The following is a 27,537-nucleotide window of genomic DNA, read 5'->3' on the forward strand; positions in this document are numbered from 1 at the left end:
CCTTTCCTTTCAGAAATCCCTGGATTTTAGAACTTTTGATTTCCTTTAATTTTGTTACTATTTCTGCATTTACCCCCAAATATAATGAAAGTTAAATAGAATTCACCAAGTGATAAGCTGCAATTGGGACATGAAAAGGAAAAGGTGTCGTCAAGTGTCCTTCAAAGTCAGAATTATAATCAAATGAAATCCTATGAGAATTAAATATATAGCCTTCCTTTTGAGTTGTGTTAAGCATTCAGAGAACTAGGTAATTGCATTAATGCCAACTCTGAGTAAGGGGGAGCTGAAGGTCTTTTGACAAGTGTTTTTCCACAACCTAACTCTGTTTTTTCGCTCTGGAAGAAAAGAACTGGATTTATGATTTGAAGTGTGGCATTTATATGTTTGCATATGAAGGTGTTTTCAAGAGTGGCGAGTTTCAGGGCGCCTCGGTGGCGCAGTCGTTAAGCGTCTGCCTTCGGCTCAGGGCGTGATCCCAGCGTTCTGGGATTGAGCTCCGGATCAGGCTCCTCCGCTGGGAGCCTGCTTCTTCCTCTCCCACTCCCCCTGCTTGTGTTCCCTCTCTCGCTGGCTGTCTCTCTCCGTCAAATAAATAAATAAAATCTTAAAAAAAAAAAAAAAAAAGAGTGGGGAGTTTCAAGAAATGAAAGATTTTTCAGTTGGCAGCAGCTCTTAGAAAGCACCATTCCCCCCCCCTTTTTTTTAAAGATTTTATTTATTTATTTGACAGAGAGAGAGAGAGAGAGCACACGCAGGGGGAGCAGCAGGCAGAGGGAAGGGGAGAAGCAGGCTTCCTGCTGAACAGGTTCCATGCGGGGCTCCATCCCAGGGTCCTGGGATCATGACCTGAGAGGAAGGCAGACACTTAACTGACAGAGCCACCCAGGTGCCCCTCATCATTTCCCTTTTTAATACAAATTCAGTGCCTTTAATTTCTACATATGTGAAGAGGGGCTAGAAGAGGAAAATCTTTAAATTAAAAAAAAATTGCAGTATTTTTCAGGATCTTTTGATTTCTTGTTTTTCCTACTATTGTTCATTCCCACTGTCATACTACTACCTTCCTTTTGTTCATTTTGTACAGCTTATTGTGATTTTTTTTTTCAGGCAGGGAGCTACTATACTATGTCATTACTGCATAGGAAAGGCTGCAGGTTGGAAATGAATGCACTACACCCTTGAAAATTTCAGTTACCTTAATAAATTATTTATATATAACATTTTTGATGAGATTCCAGCTATAACAAAATGTGAAAAATAATTTAATGAGAAACCCAAATAATTTTGCCATACCAATTCTCTCTGAAGTTGGTTGGGAAGTTGAATAATGATGTGAGAAGTCCAGTGTTTTCTTTGGAGTGTTATTTTTCAAATAGAAAAGATAATTAAAATCACCCCAAATTCTAGAAATAGAAGACTGAGTCTTCATCAAAAAAAGGGAAAAAATTAAAATCATTACTAGATTCAAGTTTAAGGAATAAATGACCAGTTTCTATAATATGTTCCTCTATCTCCACATAAAACCTATCAGTTTCTGTCCAGTCACCATAACCTAACTTCTTTTCAGTGATATCCTTTAAAATGTATTTAAAAATTATTATTTATTAGTTACACATTTACTTGTATTATTTAAAATTTAAAACATAATTTAATAATGATTATGATATTCAATATTCAATAAATAATTTCATTATAATGAAGTATTAGCACTTTTATTTTTCCTGCCTGTAAATTCAAATGAATGGCAAGTCTTCAGTGTCCTTTCTCTTTTACAGTGCCAGTGGGATTTTAAAATTACATTAATTAATTCCCCATAGGTCCATAATTATAAACTACAATGCACAAACCAATTGATTCAAACTTCTCCAATGTCATACCTAAAACAAACTGTAGAGAGAATTATTATTCCTTCTCAGTAGAATTATGTAGATTATGCAATTTCTTATTTCTTTTGAACTTTCCGATTCTTCCGGTGGTATTTTTCTAATACATATGTTTATGCATCCCTAATCTATCTCCAGCATGTCTAGAGCAAGAATAGTGCCTTAGAATCCATAGACCAAATTGGGATCACAGAGACAGAATGATCATGTCCCTCCTGTTTGGCAGTTTTCCCTCATATTGTATGTGTGCTCCATATGCTATACCCTGCTGCCCACAGGCAAGAAAGATAAACTGTTTATGCTCCTGAGGAAATTTTAAATGCTATTTCAAAGCATTTCTTTTGCATTCTGCCACCAAACTATCACAAAGTATGCAACTTTCAGTTCTATTTTTCCCACTGGAAAATCATCACTATTCTTGAATGGGCAACATGAACTCCATTCCCCTAAAATCACTAGAATTTTCAATCATTTCTCATTGTCTTCTGTGTAGCTGTTTTATGCTCCTCTTTGAAAAATACTCCACCATTACCTGAGCAGAGAAGTAGCAGCAAAGAGAAATTAATCCCTGCTCACTCAAAGAGTGTACTTTAAGACAGGCAAAGTCTCAATAGTTTATCTCAGCAGGACATAATGCCTCATCTTCCACCACCGTACACTTTGGATGTAAATGCTTTGGTTGTCTTATCTGCGAATCCTCAGATAAAATTGTTATTTTACTTGTCAAGATAACTTTCTCCTAATTCAAGAATATCTTTGGATTTCTGAAGATTCCCCGTTCTCAAATGGTATGAAATATTCTTAATGAGGTGCAATTTAGATAAATAACTCTCTTAATATTTCCAAGCCTTGAGCCCTGAAAAATAGCATTTTCTTTGAAGTTGGAAGACAGGAAGACACAGTGTCTAGGGTCTCATTACAACAAGTTTATTGTTTGTTTTTAGGGCTTTTTTGTTTGTGTTTTTTGCCCATTATAGGTTCTCTTTAAATAACAATGAAATAGTTCATGTAAAAAAGAAAAGATTTATTATATGACATTCTAAGAAAGGTGAATCTATAGGAATTGTATTCATATCAGTAGTTGCCAGGACCTGGGGGTAGGACAAAAATAAATACTACAAAGGATAGTGAAAACATACCTTTAGACAATGGAAATATTCTTTATTTTGATTGTGGTGGTGGTTATGCCACCGCATAGGTTTGCCAAAATTCACCGAACTATAAACCCAAAAAGATTAATTTTATTTTAATAAGCAAAAAAGAAAGGATTTTCAAAATATTAATTTATATCAATGGAGGGCTCCATTTATATGGAATTAAATTAGAGCCCTATCAGGGAGAATCTTTAAAATTCAAGTATATGAATTGGGCTGGCCTATGGATTAAAAATGCTCGACATGGAAGTCTTTGCTGTACAATGTAGTAGGAAGAATATCATTCCCATTTTTAAAGATGTTCAAGCAGTGGTTGGTTAAACTTTAGAAGTGGATGATCTAAACTAGCGACAAATAACATCATTGATAGAAAAGACTATAGAAGTATAATTGGAATGTTGACAATGGCTTAGGAAATGAATGTATTTTTATTAGAAAAATAATTCATAATATATCAAATTCAGTTAAAAATATTGAACACTGAAAATTAAAAAGAAGATACGTTGCTCCTGTTTGGTACAAAGAAAACAGTAAAAGCAAAATTCTAAAAAAAAAATTGCTTTTATTATGGAGATTTCTTCCCACATTCTATTCCTCACTTAGTCATAGTTTAGCTAACTCTAATGTTCATCATAGAAGTGATAGTAGTCATGATAGAAGTTCTTGGGGGCACTTGGGGGCTCAGTCGGTTCAGTTTCTGGCTCTTGATTTTGGCTCAGGTCATGATCTCAGGGTTGTGAGATTGACAACCTCGCCCCCATCCTCTAGGGTGGAACCTGCTTGGGATTCTCTTTTTCCCTCTTCCTCTCCCCCTCCCCTTTAAAAAAGAAAACAAAGAAGTTCTTGATAGATGTAGAATTGGTCAGATCAGTTGTTAAAATTTTCATTATATAGGTTAATATACTTACAATTCATGAAGCATTCATTATCTGAAAGATTCCATGAAAAAATCATTTATAATATTAATTAATATAGCTAATAATTGTACCTATGATATAGTTTGTGCTAATTGACTGCTTATCTGTTGTATTTTGTACAACTGTTGCCATTTCTTATCTCTAAATATTAGCACAACTCTGTGTTACCTCCAAATCTTATGTTGGTATCGGTATCAATGCTAGGCTTAGCTAGCTAACTTCTGATGAGGCAGAATAAGTCTTAAATTACTATCAAAAAAGGCTTTAATCTAGGCACGCTTGGGTGGCTCAGTCATTAAGCATCTGCCTTCGGCTCAGGGTGTGATCCCAGTGTTCTGGGATCGAGCCCCGCATCAGGCTCTTCTGCTGGGAGCCTGCTTCTTCCTCTCCCACTCCCCCTGCTTGTGTTCCCTCTCTCACTGGCTGTCTCTCTCTCTGTCAAATAAATAAATAAAACCTTTTTTTAAAAAAAAAGGCTTTAATCTAGAACAGGTATAACCCTTAGAATGTGAAGAGTATAGAATTGGAAAAAGCAGTAGCAGAGAAGCAGGTTAGATCTAAAGATCTGGAAGAAAATCAGAGAACAAGTTCATAACAGAGGTGGGATATGAAGGCCAGAACAGAATTCAGGGATGTTGGTCAAGAAGATGGGAATACAGTTGAGTCAGATAAGGTACGCATTGTTGAGGCACATCTTGGCAAAAAAAAAAAAAAAAAAAAAAAGCTCATAACAAAATTAGCAATGAAATGACAAAGCTAGTCTTAATACTAATGTAAGCATCTTAATATTAATTTACTGGGTTTATTTTTTTTAAGATTTTATTTTTAAGTAATCTCTATATTCAACCTGGGGCTTGAACCCCCAAGTCCGAATTCAAGAGTTGCATGCCCACTGACTGAGCCAGCCAGGCACTCCTAATTTACTGGGTTGAAAACAAGTTTTACATGTGTTTCTTTCTGGGCCTAAATCTAGTGACAGGCAGCCCTTGGTTTACCCAATCAGTAGGGATGACCAGGCATTTCTGTTTGCGGGAGAGCAGTGTTAGAGGGAAATTTCTGCTAAAGTTGCTTAGCTATAAACAAAAACAGTAACGATAAAAATGTGATGAATAAACAGAATGTGGAAGGACAAGAAATGGCAATTTAATCTTCTGAGAATAGTAAAAGCAAGGAGAAAAAGTCAACATTCTGCTCTTAATTAGATTCTCAGCATAACTGAACATCCATGCCCTCAACTAAGGAGTACGGAGATTACAAACACTCTACCCAGCCAATATGCTCTGTGCAAATTGTCTACTTAATCTTCTTTCTATTAGTATATTTACTGTGCTTACATTTTCTTTTCATAATTTCTAATCATTTTAAATATGAAACTCTTATTCAATGATAAGTATAAGCAAATTGCCTTCTACATTATTAGTAGCAACTAAATATATTTTTTTAATGATTGTTCCTAATAGACTAGAATTCTTCTGTAATAATAAATTATAAACCTCAGTCCAGTGGAATAATCACAATATAATAAGAATCTGTCCTTATAAGCATGAAAATGCAAGGCTAAGATTTAGACGTAAACGATTTGTAGAAAGAGACATATCCCACATGTATTATATCCAATGTAATCATAGGATAGTTTTTGCAAATCCCTTTGCAGTGTTTTAATTATTTTATGAATAGTACTTTTTTCTCAAAGAAATCTTTTGTCCATATATATTATATTAAATATTAGGGTATTGGTGATATAGTACAAAAATCTTTTATTTTTATGAATTCCAAATGCATAAGGAGTTTATATCCCACCATGGTTTTTTTTAGATATTAGGGGAAATCAAATATTCATTAGGATAGTTCTGTTCTAGTTTGCAGGTATACTTGAAAGAATTTTCTGCATATTTAAAATAGCTCCTCTCTCGACATGTTTTTTAATATACACATCAAAAATTGTTGTCTTGTTATTTTATTAAAGATTTTGTGCATTAATGTAGGTTAAAGAAAGTTAAAAGAAAAACCTATTCATCTTTAGAAATAGCATGGATTACTTGTACGTTGTTTTGAGAAATGTAAATTGGTACAGCCATAATGGAAAACAGTATGGTGTTTCTTCAAAAAATTAAAAATATAACTACCATATGATCCAGCAATCTCAATTTCTTGGTATATATCTAAAGGATATGCAATCAGATTCATTGACAAATTATTCACAATAGCCATAGTAATTGTCCATCAATGGATGAATGATAAAGTATAATGTATATATACAATAGAATATTTTTCCAAACATAGTAAGAATGAAACCCTGCCATTTATGACAACATTGATGAACCTGAAGGACATTATGCTATGAAATTACACAAATATACTGTCTGATCTCACTTATATGTATGATCTAAAAAAATTGAACTCAGAAGCTGAGAGTAGAATGGTGGTTACCAGAGGCTGGTAAGTGGGGAAAATGGGGAAATGTCAGTCAAAGGGTACAGACTTTCAGTTTATAAGATAATTCAGTTCTGGGGACCTAATGTACAGCATAGTGACTACAGTTAATAATATTGTATCTTATACTTGAAATTTGCTAACAGGGTAGATCTTAGTGTTGTCACCATACACAAACAAGGTAGCTATGTGAAGTGATGTATGTGTTAATTAGCCTAATTGTTGGCTATATATTTGATATATATTAGATATATATGTCTGATATATGTATCAAATCATCATATTGTGCACATTAAATATATACAATTTTTATTTGACAATTACACCTCAATAAAACTGGGGAAAAAAGGAATGTTGTGGGTTAGTCCCAGAAAATATTCCAAGGGAGGTAACCCTATTGTACCATCACACTGAGTATCACGGTTGCTTCTTCTAATTAGGCTGTACAATTATATCTTCTGTTCTACCTCCAACTTCTGCTGTGTTGACGAGAATTCCTCAGTAGCCGCATCCCCTTGCTGGAGCTTACACTTGACACAAATTTGTCTTGGGAGGGCTGTAGGTCACTTGTATAATATGCTGGTATTCTCACACAAATTTAATAACCAACCACACTATACAGGATGAAGATGAGATGATGGAATAGTAAAGGGGCAGATGTGCTCAATCTGCGGCTTCACTGTTCACTGTTATCTCTGCGTTTGGGGAAATTACATAAATTAGGTTAGTGACTGCCATGTAGTAAGCTCGCAATATATATTCTTTAACATAATGTAATAATGAACAGTCACTTAATATATTACAAACATTTTCTCTCTTTACCATTTTAGTACATATTAAATAAGGAAAATGAAAACAGCAAAATTGTATTGTTTCACCCTAAAAATAATTATGTAGGTTATAATATATAATTTTATCAATATTTTATATGATTGTTAAAATTCACAACACATAAAAAATTATCCTTATTTATAAAAATAAGAACAGCATTAAAAGAGCTTTAAAAGATAAAACAGCGGGAGAAGAAAAAGAAAGTTCTTTAAATAAAATAACATCACTTGTAACTTACCCTGGTTTCTGGGCACATCCATAGGAAGTTCTTGGGTATTTATAAGATGTCTGAAATTTTCTGAGTAAAATATTAAACTTTTCAATGTCTGTATCTAAATAAATAAATAGAAAACACCAAGAATATTATTAATGTAATAGACTTTTTTTGTTATTTCTATGTCCTTTTTCAATGATTGGCATGTAAATTTTTCACTTTATAGTAAATATTAGCAGAGCTGAAATGTCAGGCACATTTCTGAATATATATATAGATAAATAAGGTAAGTAACTCATAAGGATAGTATACAAAATGAAAAAACACTTGCTAATTACATTTTGGTAAGTATCATGCACAGGTACTATCTGAGGGTGATATAATAAGACAAGAAGATTATACAAGAAGGGAGTCTGGGAATGTTTCCAAGCCAAAACTATGTTTGAGCTGCATCTTTTTTTTTTTTTTAAGATTTTATTTATTTGACAGAGAGAGAGACAGGCAGTGAGAGAGGGAACACAAGCAGGGGGAGTGGGAGAGGAAGAAGCAGACTCCCAGTGGAGCAGGGAGCCTGATGTGGGGCTCGATCCCAGGACCCTGGGATCACGCCCTGGGCCAAAGGCAGACGCTTAGCAACTGAGCCACCCAGTCGCCCCCTGAGCCGAATCTTGAATGTGATCATCAGCAAGCCAAGTAGACAGGTTGCAGAACAATGGAGTAGTGAAATAAAGGATGTTTCAGAAAGAATGGACATATCCTGTATGGAATATGGAAACAGCCCACAGTATTTAGGCCTATATGGAATATGAATAAATTTGAAAATATGGTGAAGGATTAAGTTTGAGAATGAAGCAAACAAGATCATGGAGAACATTTTAGGTCACATTAAAGCAGTAGTTCTCAAAGTATGGTCTCAAGACCACCATCACCTGGAAAAATGCCGATTGTCAAGGTCTCCTCAAAACTACTGAATCAGAAACTCTGAGATAAAGTCCTGGGTAACTTTTTTTTTTTTTATTTTTTAAACAAGACCTTCAGATGATTCTGATGCATATTAAAGTTTAAGAACCACTGCACTAAAATGTATCTATCTGGCATCACAAAACCATGCTCTTAACAAAGCTGAGAGAGAAGCCTAAATGAGTATTTTAGAATAATCCATTGGCAGATCCATGGGAAGGGGCTAAGAACAAAAGGGAGAAGATGGATTCAATAAGGTTTTTGGCTGTCCAGGGGAGAACTGATGATGTCCTGAAACATAGTAAGTGTGGTGATAAAGAGGATGGACCAGATTTAAGAGAAATTTGGGATGTAAAATTGAGATATGAACAAGAGGATATAGAAACATAAGATAAAGGGATGAGTTTTGATTGATTTCTCGTTATCTAGCTTTGTGAACTAAGTAAGCAAATTATATTATGCATGCAGTTCCTATTAGCATATGTTATCAATTTATATTTTCCTTTTTATGAAATCTTTATTTAAAAACTAATTATCTCTATAAATTTCTGTATATTCTTCATGTGGTTTAAGTCAATATCTATAATAATGTAAGTATTTACAATAATTTAAGTGACAACTGAGTTTCCTATTTATGGGAACTTATGCTGTATATGGTAAATTGTATGTATCACCTGATATACCTTGAAATAATTTTTGTGGAAATATGAAAGTGATTATTAATATACTACTAATTCTGACTGCCAAGTAGCCAAATGTTAATATTCTTTTAAAGTAAGTGTACTGATATAAGTTCTAAGCTTATTACAAAAAATGTAAATAAGAGAGAGAACCAGACAATACATTTTTTCTCTTTTATTTTTATTTCCAAAAATAACACATTTATTCTCACTTCTCAGCCTTTTAAAATTAACGATAACATTTTTATCCTAAGATGGAGCTATGTAAAGCTTACTTTAATATCATTTCATCAAGAATGTTTAGGTTAGGGGCACCTGGCTGGCTCAGTTGAAAGAGCATGTGACTCTTGATCTCAGGGTCATGATTTTGAGGTCCATGTTAAGTGTAGAGATCACTTAAGTAAATAAATTTTAAAAAAAGGATATTTAGATTATAGGAATTGCTGATACTTTCACTATAAGTAGAGCTAACAAACGTGAGCCATGGAAATGGAAGAAGGTAATGAAGAGCAGAAACTTTAAGAAAATTTCTTTCTTAACATTGGAAAGAGGGACACAAGTCGATGTAATGCATGCGTCAAGTATTATAAGAATGTCATATGCATTATCTCATTTAACCTTCCAGTGAACTATAAATTAGGAGACTCTTTATTAGCTAAATTTTACAAATAACAAAATTAAGACTTAATTTACAGAACTGATAACATAAAAACAAGAGAATTTATACCCAGATATGTCTGCTTCTGGGTTCTTAACTATTCTTTACCACCTTGTAAAAAATAAGATGAAAAAGAAGTGACTAGGCAAGTCCATAGACACAAAGGGAGATCTAGTGTAATAAAGCAAAGAAAACAGAAATATTCAAAATGAAGATGAACTTACTGTTAGTTGCTTGTGTGTGTGTGTGTGTTGTTTGATGAGAACAACCAACTTTGAATTTTATAGTAAAAAACATAGATCATGGCATTTGGAGTATCTGTTTAATACTGGTATTTTCCTTTCTGTATATGATTGTGACAATACTGTGCTCTCTACACAACGAAAACATTGTTTATTGGAGACAAATTATATCACACTATAAGCAAGCATAAACACAAAGAAGAGAGGAAGAAGGAGAAACATCAATATAATATTATAGATCATAAAATAATGCAACCTTCAAAAATTAAATGTAGGGAAGTCATAAATAGGAAAAAAGGCATAAAAAAAGAAATAGCTAATGAAATTCCCTTTTTTGTTATTTTTGCTTTTCCTTAGGATGATTATATTTGAGAAAAGTTTATCCTAGTGTACATATCTCTCCACACATTTATATAAAATATTACTAAGTTATATTTTAACATTTCCCTATCAAATGACTAGCAAGATATTCTACTGTTTAGAAATAATACCATGGAAGGTCACACAAGATACTGGATTACTACTGTGAGCAAAAATGTATTTTCGGAAATGCAAATAAATGTGATATATTCATAATTGTATAAAATATACCTCATTGTGACCAATTTCTGCTGATCTCTTGCATATTCTTTTTAAAAAAAAACAACATTTTGAATAAAAATAAAGTAGCTAATTGGAATATCCTTAAATAATTTTTCTTTTGTGGTACTACTGCTTGAGGTATGATAATAATTACAAAACTCACATCAGCATTTCTATATATATCCTCCTTGTGTAGTAAATTGATGAGTGAGTCATATTGTTTTAGCAATTTTAAGAATATATAAATGTTCATATATAATAAATTTAGTTGCCCAATATGAAAGTTGCTGATACAGAGTTTAAGTGTTCATAGTAATAAAAATCACTATTAGGTGAGGGGTAACAGGGACCTCTTCTAAGAAATATAGGAATTCTTGTTTAGGTTATTCTCTTCCTTATACTAAGCAATTTACCACCATGATCACAATTTATCCCAGCCTAAACTGAAAGTCTCCCACAGAACATTAATGCTTGCATTAAGTAGATTTGCTAGCTAACATTTTTCTCTGTGACAGTTTCATGTTCAAAATTGTATATGCATGGCCCTCTATGCATATAATTTTATGATTATATTTTAAAATGTAATGACTCCATAATTTTATACCTGGAAAAGTCATCAATAGTTCTAATAACTTTAATAAATTGGATCATTAATATTAATTATTTTAAAGATATGTAGAATACATTGAGTCAGAATACCTGGGTTTGGGACTTTGTTACCATCATAGAGGTTATCTTACTTTCATTTGCTTTCTTACACTAATCTAAGAAAAAAATCAATGAAGTTCTAATCATTAAAATATATATATGTGTTCTATAGTATACATGGGGGTGGTCTTTTTGCTCTGAGTTGAAAATCTATGGTGTGCCCTTAGCAAATGTAAAGAATGTACAAAAAAAGAAAGACTGTATAGACAACTGAATAAATTGGATAAATCAAAAGACAAGTAGGTGATGAGTTATATGTTGCCTATGTTAGCTCTAACTGAGTGTTCTGGCAGAGCATGGCTTCTTTTTATGTAATTACATATTTATGAAAATAGTTTATTATTATGTCTGTATCCCACAATAAAATATCAAAAAACAAGATTCTCAACTGTTTTAAAAGCATTTTCATCCTCAGAGACTAATAACGGGCCTGATATCTGTAGTTACTCAATGTTTATTAAATAATATGAAAAATATTTAAATTTTGTTGCATTAAACACTAAGTATTTTCAGTATGTTAGTTTGAAAATATTATCAAATATTACACATGAAGAAATTGAGCTCAATGATATAAATTAATATTCCCAAGATCAAACAAGTGGTCAAGCCTATATTCAGTTGAAGATTTCTGAGTAAAATACTAATAATTAATCCTATGATAATAATTGTAGCTAAGACATATAATACTAAGTGCCAGAACATTTTTTAAGCCCTTATTCATATCGACTTATTTAATGCTTATAACCACCTACTCTGAAGTAGGTAGGATATTACTCATATTTTACTAAACGTGGCACAGAGAGAGAGGCTATGTGAGTAACCTCTATATAGTTACACAGGTAGAGGGTTGAAGAGCTGGGATTATAAAGCCAGTCTGGTTCAATAGTGATTCTTTCAGACACTAAACGTAGCTTCTCAGAATGACCATTTCTGTTTATGAAGCAACTTGGTCCCTGTATGAATCCACTCTATAAATAATTACTGGATGCAAAGCCCATAAATACATTCTGTGGGTGAGAAATGCTCTAGAAATGCAGATACATTCATTCAGCAAACATTATGGAATTTCAACATGATAAGATTGGGTTATGCAAATCATAAAGATCACCAAAATTCATAATCCTAAGATTAACTTCTATGATATAATTTTACTTGGCAATGTGTATTTCAAGCAGCACAGTTAAGTAAAATAAGGACTAGCCTATAAGAAAAAAAATTATTTGATTCTAATCCCCAACTATATAATCAATAGCCATTGGACAGTCACTTAGTTTACCTGAATCTCAGATTCCTGATCTGTTAAATGAGGATTATAAACTCCTGATTTTATTGCTTTAATGAGCTATTAGAATAATTATTGACTTAATGTTCGTGAAAAGGCTGTGTACTGCAAGTGCTATGCAAATTTTCAATAATATCTTAATGGTTTATTTACATTTAACTCCCATATAAGATAGGAAACTGCTTCAGAACAGTGCATAATATCTCTTGGAAGGTCCCAGAATACCCAGCAAAATGTCTCATACTTAGATTTTCCGCTAGAGAACAGAATGACCAAGTGTTCAAGCTCTGATATAGGTAAACATTCTTCTGAAATCATTCATTAGCTTTGCCAGCTTGGGCAAATGACTTAAATTCTTGAACTTGGCATTGCTCATCTAAAAATATGTATCAGATCAGTGACTACTTCATCAGGTTTTTATTTTTTTTATTTTTATTTTTTTTAAAGGTAGTTTTTTTTTTTTAAGATTTTATTTATTTATTTGACAGAGATAGAGACAGCCAGCGAGAGAGGGAACACAAGCAGGGGGAGTGGGAGAGGAAGAAGCAGGCTCACAGTGGAGGAGCCTGATGTGGGGCTCGATCCCATAACACTGGGATCACGCCCTGAGCCGAAGGCAGATGCTTAACCGCTATGCCACCCAGGCGCCCCTCATCAGGTTTTTAAATGAGACATTGAAACAATGTTTGCAAACCGATGACACACAGTAAATGTATAATAAATATTACAGATAGTGAAATATGTATTCATGAAAAGTTAACACTGTATTAATGGGATCAAACAAGGAAATCTGCACTGTAACATAGGGGAGACTCTCAAAAGATTTTCTGAAATGGTCTAGGTTTAAATGGCATGACCTGGGGGTTAAGAGGTCATTTTTAATGACCCTTTAAACACACTGAGTTTGTAGTCTAGCTCCTCTTATGAGAATTCTCGTTGCATGACCAGTCATCCTGGTTTTCTCAGGACTGTTCCAGTTTCAGAAATTGAAGTTTCATTGTAGGACCTATTGCAGAACTATTGCCTCAAACCTAGGCAAAATATGACAATCAGCCACCAAGTTCAAAAAACTCCAGTCACAAGGAAACCTCTAGCCAAGCAACTGATCCTATCTCTTCTGCTTGCTGTAACACCTGAGATGGTAAAAAGTCCCCCACCTCTTTTCCACTTCTAAACCATGTGTCGTTAGAAGAACTGAATTCTCATGGAACATTTCTGGCACACGTTTTTGCTGTCTCTGTCTCCTGTGCTAGATTCTAATATGAGAAAATCTTGCTAAATGGGGAAATCATTAAATATACAACTCTTGTTTCTCTTTTTAAAGTATTTTCATTCTATAAATGTTTCCATTTTTCTTTCTCTATCTCTTTTGTTTCTTAGCCTTGGTGTTTTTTGAGTATGAAATACACTCTAATCTCTCCCCACCCAAAGGTAAGAGTAGATCAGAAAAGGTTGATCTGTATTGCCTGTATGTATTTTATCTCAGCTCCTCTAAATGTTCCATGCCTCTCCGCTTCATTTAACAATTCATTGAACATCTGCTATCTGCTTGGCTTTTTATTAGGTGTAGGTTTAGAGATGAGCTAATAAAGGAAACGTATCCATGTGGGTAACAATAGGTAAACAAAAAAGTGGAATAAATTTTTAGCAGGGAAAAGAATAAGAAACGTTTCGCATGGAGTGAAGCTTGAGCTTGAGTTGAAAAACGAATATCTTTTCTTCAGTTAGAAGAGGTTTGGGGAGTAGAAATTATCTTCCCTAGTCAGAGAGAACCATATGGAGGTTATAACACATTTTGGTGTGTTCAGAGAAGTCCGAGCGGTTCAGAACCCATAGAGAGTAGGATAAAGGGGAAGGTAAAGACTTACCAGAAAGTAAGCTAGAAATTAAGCAGGGCAAGACTATGAAGACCCGATACATGGTAAATATTACTTTTTTCTCGGCTTTATCTTTACTGTGCTTATCTGCTTATCCATTTGAGGTCTTCAGGCTTAACAAATTGAGTGGAAATAACAGAAGAAAGTGATGCATTCCCTTTCCCTTTTCTATCATTACTAAAAATCAATGAGTAGGAGAGTAAAAAATAATAAAAACTCCTGGCAGCTATGTTTATCTTTTGACTAATGTATTTCTTAATATTTTCACAATTCTTATCTCCATCATAAAATTCATTTAAAAACAAAGTAACACAAAATAAAAGTGCTGCAAAGAGTCCTGATGCTGCTTAGATTACATAAGATTCTACTCAACGTAGAATGACAGCATAGAGAATGAAGCCATAGTGACACAGGGCCCTGGGCAGTAGCAAAAAGAAAGCCTGCATAAAGACAATGTTACACCAGACACTGAATTTCAGGTTGTCTCTACCTACCACCTCCACGCATGATTTCATTCCCTCATGATCCAAGCAGCAGGAACAGTGGAAAGCACATAATCACAGCACAGCTATGAAATTCAGGAAATTAACACTTTTACAACACTGTTATCTAATCTACAGGTTTTGTTAATGTCTTCAGTTGTCTCAGTAATATCCTTTATTGAAAAAGAAAATCCAGAATCATGCATTGCTTTCAGTTGTCATATTTTAATCCTTCAATCTGGTATACTTCCTGAGCCTTTTTTTTTTTTTCTTTTCTCTTGTTTTCCTTCTTTTGGGTATTTCTTGATGCTGACATTTTTGAAATTTTTAGAGTTATTTTAAAACATTTGTCAGTTTGGGGTTGTGTGATGTTACCTCATGACTTTTAGTTTCATAGCCTCTTGGAAGAAATACTTCAGACTTCATAAGGATGTTGTACATTTTATGGGAAGGCACGTACTGCAAATTTGTTTAATTACTGATGATAATGCTCAAGGAAAAATTTAATAAATCACCAAAACAATTTAATGTGATAAAGCTGCGGCTGGGAAGTTTAAGTTTCCAGTCAGTCAGACTAAATTTGGACTAATTTGTGCTGTGCTGCATACGCATGTTGAAAAAGAGATTACTTACAGGAATTTGTAAACAAAAAACATTTATTTTTTATTTATTTTTTTGAGAGAGAAAGAGCAGAGGGAGGGGCAGAGAGAGAGGGAGAGAGAGAATCCCAAGCAGGCTCTGTGCTCAGTGCAGAGCCCTGTGTGGGGCTCGATCTCATGACCATGAGATCATGACCCTGAGATCATGACGAGCTGAAATCTAGAGTCCGACACTTAACCGACTGAGCCATCCGGGTGCCCCAAACAAAATACATTTAAAATCATGAAACAGCACTAGAATAATGTTGAGTATTTCTTGAATAACTTCCGAATTTATTAAAACAAGTGATACTTGATAAAATAACCAGTATGTTTTGAATACTTAAATACAATTACAATTTTATCATGAATGGCCATCCTACTCCTGGCAGCTGCCTGTGCAATGTTTTTTAAGTTTTTACTTAAATTCCAGTTAGTTAACATACAGTGTAATATTAGTTTCACGTGTGCAGTATAGTGATTCAACACATCCATACAGCACCCAGTGCTCGTCACAGCAAGTGCTCTCCTTAATCTCCATCACCTATTTTACTCATTCCCCACCCCCACCACCCCTCTTGTTCTCTATAGTTGAGTTTGTTTCTTGGTTTACCTCCCTTTCTCTTATTTTTTTTTTCCCTTTGTTTGTTTAGTTCTTTTTTTCCTTAAATTCCACATATGAGTGAAATCACGTTATCTTTCCCTGACTGACTTTTTTCACTTAGCATAATTCTCTCTCGCTCCATTCATGTTGTTGCAAATGGCAAGATTCATTCTTGGGGGGGGGGGGCTGAATAATATTCCATTGGATAAATATGGCACTTCTTCTTTATCCATTTGTCAGACAATGGACACTTAGGCTGTTTCCATAATTTGGCTATTGTAGATAATGCTGCTATAAACATTGCAGTACACATATCCCTTAGAATCAGTATTTTTGCATTCTTTGGGTAAATAGCTAGTAGTGCAATTGCTGCATTGTAGGGTAGTTCTATTTTTAACTTTTGAGGAACTTCCATACTGTTTTCCAGAGTGATCCCAACAGTTCATTCTACCAACAGTGTAAGAGTGTTCCCCTTTCTCTACATGTTTGCCAACACTTGTTACTTGTCTTTTTGATACTAGCCATTCTGACAGGTGTAAAGTGATATCTCAGTGTAGTTTTGATTTGTATTTGCCTGATGATGAATGATGTTGAACATCTTTTCATGTATCTGTTGGCTATCTGTATGTCTTTTTTGGGAAAATGTCTATTCATGTCTTCTGCCCATTTTTGAATTGGATTATTTGTTTGTTGGGTGTTGAGTTCTATAGGTTCTTTATATATTTTGGATATTACCCCTTTATCAGATATGTCATTTGTGGGATGCCTCGGTGGCTCAGTCGGTTAAGCGTCTGCCTTCATCTCCGGTCATGATCCCAGGGTCCTGGGATTGAGCCCCGCATCAGGCTCCTTGCTCGGCTGGGAGTCTGCTTCTCCCTCTCTCTCTGCCAATCTTCCTGCTTGTGCTCTCTCACTCTCTCTCTCTCTCTCTCTCTCTCTGTGTGTGTCAAATAAATAAATAAAATCTTTAAGAAAATATGTCATTTGTACTTACAGTAGCACACTGAGGGCAGGCAATATACCTTATTCACTGTTTGATCAAGGGCTAACTCATAGATATTTCTCAATAAATGTTTTAGTAGACTTTATTATACCTTAAAAAGATATCTTTGATTTCTAAATGTTCGTTAATTCAGATTAAGCTTTTTCCAGTTAGTTTTGATTAATGAGGTTTTATTTTGCTAATTCAGTAAATAATTATTAAATGCTTCTCAAAATCCTTGTGATAAACACTGTTAATTGAAAAATAAGACATGATAACTTACCTTAAAAAATGTACAATTTTATATGGGCATAACTGTCATTATTGTATTATTGTACTGGTTATCATATTTTGCAATTTCAATTTTAATATTACCTAGTAGAAATACATTTTTCAACACCAAAGTTACCATAGAGTAATTATTTAGAGTATGAGCTTTGGTATTGTATTAGAATAAAAAGTGTAGTTTCAGTTTTTAGAATTATGTATTTCTAGAAATGTCACTTTAAACACTTCACATGAACTCAATAAGCTTTTGTTTCTTCATAAGTGGGATTGTTATGAGAACTAATGTAAATGAGGTAATGTACCAAACTATAAGTGTACAATTTTAATTCAAAATAGGCAAGTGAAGTTAAAACAATTATTTAATAATTATATGCCTTTGCCAAAGATGAGTTTAATATTTCAAGATACATGGTTTTTATTTAATACTCTGATTAATTTGATAATGGGTTATCTTTTCTTGAATAATTTTTTAAATGTTTGAGTTATTTTGATTATTTATTATTTCAAGTAACTTTTCTTGTACATTATGTAAATTTCTTGTACATTATGTACATTGCTGCTATACTATGGAAGGATAGGAAGGTAAGGGTTACTTAGATTTCTTAATATTGTTACACCATATTTATTAAGATACTACTGATTAAGGCTATTTAATAGTCTAATTTTATTTCAAGTACAGAGTTGGGTTTTTTTTTTTCCCTTCAAAAGTAAAACTAATCCTTGAAAATGCTATATCATGTTTGGAATCAGTAATAGTTTAGGATTTAAGTTGCATTTTATTACTTTAATAATTTTGTAAATGGTTTGCAGCCTGTCAAAAGATACACTTATCCTCAGCTCAGCACCTAATCCATTATAGTTGACTGTAATTCTATGTCTATGTGCCCTTGCTTCTCAACCTCCAATACATTTAGATAATTTTGGCTGAGGTACAAAAGTCATAAAAATAAGGAAGTTGCAGACAGCAAAGCAGCATACAGGTTCTTGAAGCATGCTATTTTTCCCGGCATGCATAGTGCACCTGTAAATATAAGTGAATAATTTAGATACTACTAAATTCTTAAGCTTACTAATTTTTGACATATACAATAATCTATAAACACTTAGTGTAGTTGTTTTAAACCCTGATACTGATGAGGCCAGAATCAGCTCTGCTATGGCCAGTATCAAACACTTTGAAAAGTCGATGAAACAGCTATCTATTGTATTAAATAATGGATATGATAATGATTTGTTTATCATTGCATTTGTAATGTATTTTTGGTATCAAAATGAGTTTAGAAAATGGAATATTTTTTAAAAAGTATTAATTTTCCCTTATTTGTGTCATGGTTTTTAGTTCAATTTGAATCAAAATCCCATAGGGAATTTCATAGCACTTCACAATATAATTCTGAAATGCTAACAGTGATTCAAATAATGGACCAGCTTAAGAAAACAAAATATTTTAAAAAGGAGAAATTACAAGGAAGGAATTCCCCTACCACATACTTAAAAACAGTATGAAGCTTTAATTAATTAAACAATTTAATTAATTAAACAGTGAACTCATGTGCATTGAAATAAATATATGCATATATATCTTAATGAATGAGCCCATCATCCATATATAATTATTCTGTCTAAAAACCTAGTGGTTGTAATTAAAATCTCCCTTTGTCTGAATTCCAATAGCCAGTCTGGCTAAGTTTTATTCTAAATATCCCTTAAGTCTGCCCTTTTACTCCTATCTCCCAAATTATCATAATTCCAAATTCGGTATCATTTTTTACTTGGATAAATTACTCATTTGAGTAGGAACATGTTCCAGACTTCCAATGTGCCCTTCCCATATACTAGCCTAAGTGAATTGTTTTAAGTTCAGTATCAATCTTCTTTTTTTTTTTTTTAAAGATTTTATTTATTTATTCGACAGGATAGAGACAGCCAGCTAGAGAGGGAACACAAGCAGGGGGAGTGGGAGAGGAAGAAGCAGGCTCATAGCGGAGGACCCCGATGTGGGGCTCGATCCCACAACGCCGGGATCATGCCCTGAGCCGAAGGCAGACGCTTAACCGCTGTGCCACCCAGGCGCCCCTCAATCTTCTGTTCACATTCTTCAGTGGCTCACTGCCACTGCTCTTCTCAAGCCAATGCAATGCCAGTTAAACATTCTGAACAGCCCTGCTTAATCCAGTTCCTGCTCCTTCTCCAGCTAGGTGGCTGACTTGCCTTACTTCCTCCCTCTTCACTGCACTAGCATTCTTTCAGATTCCCAAATGTACCCCGCACCCTGTCACATCAGGACCACCGCACATGTTCTTTCTTCTGCCTATAATGCTTTCTCCCCATCCTACACTCCTCCTCCTATGCACAATCTCTTAGAACTCAGCTCAAAGTCACTAATTCAGCAAAACCATCCTACAAACCTGATACATACTCATAAAACATTATATACTTTTCTATTGAAATGGTCACAGTTTTCGGTTATAAATGTGTTGTGTGATTATTTGATTAGTGTCTGACTCTCCCATTAAAATTTAAGTCACTTTATATGTGTGTTTTTGCCCAATATTTTGTTCTCATCATCTGACAGAGTGCCTGGCATAGAGTAAGTGCTCACTGATTAATATATGATTAAACAGCAAGAAACAGGCACTTTGGTTTTCCAAAGTATTTTATTTTCAATTTTAAAGATATTGGATATCATCTAATTTATACCACTCTGCTGCCCACTTGCCTTCACCAGAATCATCAAGTTAACACAGAGCCCATAGGATAAACTTACAAATCCTTTAACCTGGCAGACATGTCTCTTAAAACACAGCTACGCCTTAAAACTTACTTTATACTTTTAACTCTCTATAAACCCTCTGCCTTTGCCAAGTTGATTTACTCTTTATCTCCCAAAGGTATCCCATATTCTTCTATTTCAGCATGTCTGTGCTTCGGGTCCCTTCAGCTCTTCAAAGCCTTACCTAAGGGGAATGTTAATTGTCTTCTACTGTGTGTTTATATATAAAATATATAACTGTATAACTATTTGTATGTAGTTATATTATATATATAACTATACATATATAATTGATAATTTGCTGTTCACTGTCATGCACACTTTCATATCTTCATGTATGTATATGTCTTTTACAACTAGATTTTAAATTGTCACATATATGAACAAGAGTTGTGTTTTACATGAAATCATATTCTTAATAAGGATTTGCAAAAACCTGATTGATTAATCGACGGAGTAAAATTTAGAAATTAAGGATTGAACTATAAGGAATTATGAAAAATCGTCTTGGTGTGCATGTAAGTTCAATGATTTCTTGATGTAATTCAAAAACATTTCATAATATCAAGTTAAGATTTCAGGAAGTTTTAATTTTTCTGATTGGCAGCCATGAAGCATTCTTATACAGAGGGCGATCTGATTAAAACAGTGATTTTCCAGGACTGATCTAGCAATAACATGGATTTATTCAGTAATTCAACAAATAAATCTGTTAAGTTTCAAACAAAGGATCAATGCTGAGGTTGCAAAAGTTTGTGAGATGGGCAGGGTCTGGGTCTCTAAGAATTTCAGAATTAAGGATGATTAATATTAATTTTCAGTTTGCAATGTCATGGGGGAAGGCTGCAGCAATTCTGGTAAGAGTTGGTAATTATTGCACTGAGATAGAATTAAACTGTGAAGATATTGACTATGGGCTAGAGACTGCAAAGAGAGATTGGCAAGATTTAGACACTGATTATAGAGATTTTATTCACAAAGGGCTCCACGCAGTATCTGAATCAAATTTGCTGGAGATACTTATTGAAATGCAGATTTCTAGGGCCTATCTCAGCCTTACTGGGTCAAAATTTCTATGGGCTGATGGCAGACATCAAGCCATTTAAAAGAGATGTAAAATATTTAACCTGAGAATTAAAAACAGTATTTAAAGACAAGATAGGAAGTTTGGTTTCTATGTTTGTAGGAAATCTGACTAGAATATTCTACAAATTATTGGAGATGAAAGGCAGACAAGTTCTGGGGGGTAAAAAAAACCATTTAAACAAATAATTTAGCCTCTATGTAATTTGAATTTATTTTTTACAAATAATTACTTTCTGAGTTCATAACCTTTATCTCACACATGATCGGCTGTCCATAAATATTCATTGCGCTAGCATCTTACATTAAAGGCCTTATAATCCTCAATTGTGTTTTTGCGAATGATTGTGATAACTTTAAATATTTAATATTCCTTAATGACCCAGTTTACCTATTGCATTCATTATTTTCATGAAATTTTCTAATTTTTAATTTTCATATTTTATGATATTGTTTACAGTTCTCTTAAATGGGCATAAAGGATTGCAGACCTTCAGGATCTGGTTTTATGTTGTTGATTCTTTTAAAATAAAATATTTGTACTAAGAGATAAAGTTATATTTTTTCCATTTTATTTATCATTGTGAACATTTACTTTCTAAATACTTTTAGCAGTTACATTTCAATATTTTCGTCCTAGTTTAAAGCAGCCAAATTCCAACATTAACTTGCTTTATTTTTCTAATAAAGAATTGTTTCAAAAATCAATTAGCAGACTTCTCTAACAGGCAAAAGTGGTCAAAATTCTAATTTTATCCTGTTATGAATTTTATATTTTTAGGGCTCTAATTGAATGATTAGGTGTCATGATGTATAAGAGATGGACACTAAATGAATATATTAATGTATATGTATGATGGATTCATCATCATGTGCTCTGGAAATACACAGTTGAATATCATTATGATCTCTGCCCTCAAGCAGTTGTGGTTTGCCAGAAAGAGATGTATATGTAAGGTAAAAGACCTAGTGTCTACCATAAATGTATCATTGTCAATGAAATTGGTATTATATTTTAAACTTCCATTTGGGCAATATGATGTGTTCATTATCATTTCAATCACCTTTAACTACTGTTGCCCCATCTAATTTTTTCCAATTTTTTTCTTAATATTCTTTATCACTGAGTTATTGAAGTTACATATGTGGATTTATCATTTTCCTAAGCTCCTTAAATCTATTTTTATTTACCTGCATAACAAAAACATGCATATTAAAAAGAGTGGTGAATAAGAAAGCAATAATGACATTTACTTAATTTGCATTACATAATATATTCTTTATGCATTGCCTTTAATCTCATTGTGAATTAAATTTTTTCATTTGAAGAAGTAATACTTGAAAAATTAACATTTTAAATTTTATATGGATATAATTGATTATAATTTTAGATTCTGAATTAACTAATGGTCATTATGCATACTCTTGTAATTACGCCATGAAAAGTCATAAGTTAAAAATAGGGAAATTTAATCATCTACTTGGGTCATGAATACAATTTCAGTTAAAAAAATTTACATTTATACTTGTTAAAAATCTTGCCGTATATGTATGCTTCTCTTTTTATATTTGCGTATACTAAAAGGCTCATACTGTGATAGTATTTGCATGTCCTACATGAGCTATACTTATCAATTTTGAAGTAACTCCTTTGGGTAAGATAATATGGGTTAAGAGGTAGTTTTCCAGTATGCCAACCCTAAATTACGGCAATCACGCACACCAGGAGGGGGATGGGAATAAAGAGAAGGGAGATTGACTAAATTGCCCATTAGCTCTATAAAAAAAATAAGCTATTTTCATGTGGAGAATGATCTCGCTCTTGTGGAAAAAAAAACATAGAATTTTGAATCAGACTGACCAGATCTACATTTGCTTTCTAACATTTTTTAGTTGTGAAACTCTGGGAGAGCTACTCAAGCTTTCTGATCCATAATTTACTTAATAGAAAAATGAAGGTATCAAAACCTCAGAGAGATTTTCTGAGCACATAATAAAATTGATGCATATTTTTCCCTGCACACTAGAATCAGAACCATTCACACATATTTCTCTATATTATCTCTTTATATAGGCTCACCCATTTCATAGCTATCTTCTACATGTCAATGGCTCCCAGATATATATCTTTAACTGCTGCATTTATTACATTATAATTTTCTAAAAAATAAATTCAGTTATCTCATATAAATATAAAACACATACCAATGATCCTGTTTAATTTATTAATTGATGACAGGTTTTTAAAATTGGTCCAAAGAGCGTGTGCCAAAATAGCTATAGTTATGTGTTTAAATATGTGTACATGCACGTATATATAATATGCAGGTAAATAAAAGAATGTTAGGATAAGATTTCCGAGTTAGAGACAAAACTGGTTAATGTCTTACAAGCAAGAAACTATAACCTTTTTTTCTATTCCACCAGATAGAAATTATATTCATATAGACTCAACAATAACAATAACAAAGCTACAAGTCAGCCTCTACCCCTACAATACAGTTGAAAAATGGCCTAGTTCATAGAAAGTCTTATGAAAGAACCCAGTCATCTCTTTTCCAAGTTTGGGTAATTTACATGTATAGATGTATATACATATATAACTTATATGGGTTAGGTGTGTGTATATATATATACTAAATGTTATATAGAATGTTATATTCTATAACATTAATGTATAATATAATATAATATAATATAATATAATATAATGTAATTATATGTAACACTTTTTTTTTTACCAAGTTGACATTTTCAGTTGGCTGTCAACTAGTGTCATCATAGTAAACCTATGTGAAACATACACATACATTCAACTAGTTCCTTCCTTTTTTATATAGGGAAATTATGCTATCATCCCTCCATATATTCAAGCCTCAACTCCAAACATTGTCAATCCTTTAATTATTCCTTTTCCTTTATATGCACATACTGCCACCATCATGTCTTGCTTTCAGTACTTACAATCTGTGTCATAAATGTATCTATTTTGCTCAGATTTCCATTAGTACTTCTTCTATTCCATGATACCATTGCCTCTTACCTATATCACTGCTGTGGCTGCCTAACAGGTCACCATTGCTTCCATTGTTAACTCCTTACCATCCATTTTCCACACATATGCCACTAAACCATGCAATGGCTACCCATTACACTTAGATACAAAATTTTTACTCTTGTCTACAGGTTCTGTGATCTGGCGCTGAATTAACTTGCTAAATTCACCTCATACCGTTCCCTGCTATGCACTCACTGTCCCTCAGCCACATTGATCTTCCTGTTTCCTGAATTCTCCAAGCTCTTGTCCACTCTGACAATAGTTTACCCCTCTTCCCATAATGCTTATCCCAGAATCATCATCTTTTATTTGGATCTGTGCTTAAATATAACCCCTTTCAAAAGTCTTCCTTGATCACTGAATTTATTTTATTTTTTTATTTTATTATTTTTTAAAAAGATTTTATTTATTTGTGTGAGAGGGAGAGCATATGTAGGGGGAGGGGCAGAAGGAGAAACAGACTCCCCGATGAGCACCGAGTCTGACTTGGGCCATCCCAGGACCCAGAGATCACAACGAGAGCCAAAGTCAGATGCCTCACAGACAGGGCCACCCAAGGGACCCTATCACTGAATTTAAATTAACACTTCTCCATTACTCTGTATCATGCCATCCCACTTTATTTTCTTCAGAGCATAACACAATGCAAATTCTTACTAGTTGGCCCTGTTTCCCCTGGAATATAAGCTCCATGAGAATAGTTATTTATTCACCTGAATCAGCACAGTGTCCTCAGTATCCAGAAAAGGCCCAGACACATGGTAACCACTCAACTGATGATTTACTTAAAAAAAAAAATGAATGACACAGATGAAGTGCTAGATAAGCTAAACTCTCAGCAAAAGTGAGTTTCTTACAGAATATGGTTGGATCCACTAAACACTAAATTCACTTATTTATTTTTCTTAGTTCTAGCTATGGCTAAAATTGTAATTCAATTCAAATTTATTGTCACAACCAATAGATCACTTTCTCAGTGACTATTCGTGATAATGCAGTTTGGAATTTACTCAAGAAATAGTCTATGTCAAAGAAGTACTGCTTTATGGTAGTAAATGTAACATTTTGTATAAATATAAATTCTAGTAACTTAACCTTTTTCTTTTCAACATGCTTTGATAATGGTTTTTCTACATCACTAAAGTGTTTTTGTTTACAGCATCAGAATCTGTTCTTTACTATAAAGTTCATGCTCAGATAAAGGAAGAACACTTATAATGAGAACAGAGCATGGACAGTGTTTGACTTTTAAGCAACCATTTTAGGGATACCGACCCTTCTGACTTGTAACCGAACATGTGAAGTGAAATCTAAACTGAGGCTGCCTCAGAGGATTCAACTATGTCTGTTTTGTGCTTTTTTAGGGTTGTACTTCCATGATTTATCTCATAGACAATTTATTAAATATCTTATTTTGTTATATTTGCCTAGAGTGTACTGATACGCTAATTTGATGATAGATGGGTTCCCCCTCCCCCCTTGTGGTCTGAACATTAGTGAATTCAAGAGATTCCCTCCAGGAGTAGGAGAACCAAAGGTCATGTACTTGGATTTACAGCTGTTTGTACTGAAAGAGGGCAATTCATTTTCTTATTCCTTGCTTTTAATGTCAGAGAGCCTATGACCCTATGGCATTCTCCACCACCTTTAGGGGCATGCAGTGGCAAAGAATATTAGTTTTACAATTAGTAGTGCAGATTAGAATCTGTGGAGTGGAAAATATAATGGCTTGTGCTGGCAGGGTTAGAGTATAGGATCTTTAGCAGGATTGAAAAGTGATCTGACCTAGATTAGACACATTAACAAATCACTAAAAGATCCCTGGGAGACTTGAGAAGAAAAAAGAATGATAACAAGGGGCTAGTTTGAAAGTCAGTTCTACATACTGATCATTTTTTGTTTATTAAGGAAAAGACTGGGAACATGTGTGTATGTGTGTGTGGGGGGGGTGTTAATGTAAATGCATTTGTCAACATAGGCATTTAATCATTTGAACATACATTTAGGCGCTAGAACTGTGCCTGGTATTTAATGGCCACTCACTAAATCCCTAAATACTTGCTGAATGCATGTTACGTGAATAAGAGCTGTGTTTCTTTGTAAGTAGAATAGTCCTGTGAGATCTACCATTCCACAAGAGGAACTCATGTAAAGACCTGGAAACGGGTGCATGGGGCTCAGTTGGTTAAGCATCTTCCTTTGGCTCAGGTGGTCCTGGATTCAAGCCCTTCGTCAGACTCCCTGCTTAGCAGGGAGTTTGCTTCTCCCTCTATCTCTGCTCCTCCTAACTCGTACTCTCTCTCAAATAAATAAAACTTTAAAAACAAAACAAAACAAAACCTGGAAACAGGATAAGCTTACTCACCATTGTAGGGCAGATGCTTCAGAGAAAGCTACAGGGAATTGAAAGAAAGCCCCATCTGACATGGCAGGAAATCCAGAAGCTAAAGAGAGAGTTGCAGGTCAGGCAGGCTGTCTTAGAGAGTTCAAGCAGGAGGTCAGTGTGTTCGCGGGATTGCAGAACTTGATTGTGAACCTGGCAGCAGATGTGAGATCAGGAAGGCAGGCTGGGTCATGCTAGTCAGGGGGGAGCTGGGAGGTCAAGCCCTAGGGCCTAGAATTTTTATGCAGGAATGTGGGGAAAACAAAGTTATAGAATAGCCTTAGCAGCGGCAGGAACAAGGTAAGGGCTCATTTCAAGAACAAGGGCATAAAAACATAAACTAAAGCATAAAGTACAACATCAGTTATGCCTACTATTAAGTGAAGCACTTGAATTACGGAAATTGGTCAGTTAATCAGAAAAGTAATTTAAAACAGGCTATTATTACAAAGTTATAATTAGGTAACTTAAGATTTTACTTTAATAAAATACTTAGATGTATGCATTCACCAATCTTCATATAGCGCCAAGATTTTTTTTTCCTCTGTGTGTTGGTGCGTTGATTTGAATTCCACTTTATATGGAAGGGCAGAAAAGGATTAACTCAGCAGACCTGGATTGCTCAAACCCTATACATTCCAAAAAAGGTTTTATCTTCAGTACCAGGCTGTGGCTGGCTTTTTAGGAGATAACTCTGAACCCTTGGAATACACTACTTGATAAGAATATTTTTATATGCCTGAGGCCTTGGGCCACTCTGTATTTAAGGTGAATACTTGTTTTTGCTGTTGTTGTTATTGTTGTTTTATTGCCTGAAGTCAT

General features: G+C 33.9%; 1 protein-coding gene and 1 long non-coding RNA gene across 8 annotated transcripts in view; one reads left to right on the forward strand and one right to left on the reverse strand.

The window, feature by feature from the left end:
• Positions 1–27,537, forward strand: part of MGAT4C (MGAT4 family member C) — a 710,947-nt gene that overhangs the window by 540,005 nt on the left and 143,405 nt on the right. The window lies entirely within an intron of this gene.
• LOC123780948 (uncharacterized) lies at positions 737–26,886 on the reverse strand. Its single transcript, XR_006776549.2, has 3 exons — positions 26,698–26,886; positions 7,460–7,553; positions 737–7,085 (listed from the first exon to the last, which is right to left on the reverse strand). It is a non-coding gene; the product is annotated as an uncharacterized LOC123780948 (long non-coding RNA).

This window comes from Ursus americanus, chromosome 17 (genome assembly GCF_024610735.1).
Source record: "Ursus americanus isolate L20-20 chromosome 17, mUrsAme1.1.p, whole genome shotgun sequence".
NCBI lineage: Eukaryota > Metazoa > Chordata > Mammalia > Carnivora > Ursidae > Ursus > Ursus americanus.